The sequence below is a fragment of the Topomyia yanbarensis genome, chromosome 3 (assembly GCF_030247195.1).
Source record: "Topomyia yanbarensis strain Yona2022 chromosome 3, ASM3024719v1, whole genome shotgun sequence".
Taxonomy (NCBI): Eukaryota; Metazoa; Arthropoda; class Insecta; order Diptera; family Culicidae; genus Topomyia; species Topomyia yanbarensis.
Genome location: NC_080672.1, coordinates 368,357,538 through 368,359,667, shown reverse-complemented (window position 1 = coordinate 368,359,667; position 2,130 = coordinate 368,357,538). Strand labels below are relative to the sequence as shown.

The following is a 2,130-nucleotide window of genomic DNA, read 5'->3' as shown; positions in this document are numbered from 1 at the left end:
TAGTGAATATGGAAGTTGAAATTTATTGTTTATTTTCTTTCATTTTTTTTTAATTACCAATTTTAATAAGGCTAGCCTACCGTGAGGTATCTCCTCGATAGAATCCGCCAGTCATGGCTTCATTCCATATAGCATCATCGCGATAACGGCTAAGATTATTTATCAAACCAAAACTGACCTGTCGCGACAGTTGCAAACCCGTAATCACAATGAACGGACACGCTGCGATCGTGTTCAGTCTCGTGTGGCTTGTTTCCTTCGCCGAAGCGGCCAAAATATTAGTAATTATGCCTCTAGGCGGTAAGTCTCACGACATCATAGGAGCAGCCTTCGGGAAAACGTTAGCAGAGGTGAACCATGATGTAACGGTGATTACGGCTTATCCGATGAAGAACCCACCGAAAAATTATCGCCAAATTGGGATTAATAGTGTTGGACGAAACAACGGCTGCACCCGAAATGAACATGTTCGAATTTGAAGGCGGACCTGCTCTTATGATGCTATATTTCATGTACGAAACAATACCGGCCATGATGTACGAATCGGCCATGCGACATCCAAATGTTGTCAAACTTTTGAATTCAAACGAAGAATTCGACCTGGTCATACTGGAGTCATTTCTGGCTGAACCTTTCTACGGCTTCGCGCAACACTTCAACGCGCAACTGATCACTTTCTCTGCATCCGGGAACTCTTGGAGCACTAATCGCCTGGTAAGAGCCCCCGCTCCTATTTCGCACGTGGCTTTCTACATGCTCAGTTATACCGATCGCATGACATTCTACGAACGCCTTGTGAACGCTGCTTTCACTCTGTTCGACCGCGCCTGCTACGAGTGGCTTTATTTACCGAAACAGAAGCGTTACTATGACCAAACATTCCCGAATGCGAAGCTGACGTTCGAGCAGCAAATGCAGAATGTTTCACTAGTGTTCCTGAATCAACATTTTGCGCTGAGCAGTCCGAGGCCGTACCCGCCAAACATGATAGAGGTTGGCGGGATTCAAATTGATGAACCGCAGCCGTTGCCGGAGGTGAGTGTTATTTCGCAATATATCATCATTTCACTGAGATAAGGACGAGGCTTGCAACGCTTTGATCAGTGGTGTAATGTTATGTTGACTTATGTTATCAATGTATATATTATCTATAATTCTTTTCAGGATCTACAAAAATTTCTCGACGGAGCAACAGACGGAGTAATTTATTTCTGCATGGGATCCAATATAAAAGGAAAACACTTCCCGATCGAAAAACGTGAAGCCTTTCTGAAAGTATTTTCAAAGCTAAAGCAACGCGTTCTGTGGAAATTCGAAGATGAATCGATTCCGAATCAACCGGCCAATCTGATGATCAAAGCGTGGATGCCCCAGAGTGACATCCTCGCCCACCCGAACGTTAAACTTTTCATCACCCACGGAGGAAACCTTGGCACCACGGAATCGCTGTATTACGGCAAGCCAATGATTGGAATCCCGATTGTCGGCGATCAGATGATGAACATTGAAAAGTCTGTTCGAGCAGGTTACGCCATGCTGTTAAAATACTCCTATATCAACGAGGACACGGTTTTCCATGCCATCGATAAAGTTCTGAACGATCCATCGTACGCACGGAATGCCAAACTAACTTCGGAACGTTTTCGAGATAAACCGATGACACCGAAACAGACTGTCTATTGGGTTGATTATGTTCTTCGGCATGGAGGAGCTCCGCACCTGCGATCACCCGCCATGGATCTGTCCTATCTGCAGTATCACTCAGTTGACGTATACGCTGCGATGTTGCTGACACTGGCGGTCGTTTGGGTCGTTAATTTGTTTATATTAAAGAAGATCTATGTTAAGATTTTCGAAAGTAGAGTCTCCAAAAGTGATAAGAAGAAAAAGATGTAACTGTAGCCAATAGTTGAAACATGACCATTGTTTATACTATTTCTTTGTTAATGATGAATAAATGTTGTTGCTATTAAACAAGAGTGCGTATTTATCTTTATACTACATAAAGCAAATTATTTTTCTTTTCGAAGTTCAATTACAATTACAAAATAAATATTCATCTCATCTTGGATCCATTCGAACGACTGCCTATCCTAAGTAATAACTTTGAACTTGCTACCAAACGTCAAA

At 42.7% G+C, this 2,130-nt stretch overlaps 1 pseudogene; it reads left to right on the top strand.

Annotated features, from left to right (window-relative positions):
• The first annotated feature begins 204 nt into the window (after positions 1 to 204).
• Positions 205 to 1,915, top strand: LOC131690478 (UDP-glycosyltransferase UGT5-like; annotated as a pseudogene).
• The last annotated feature ends 215 nt before the right edge of the window (positions 1,916 to 2,130 follow it).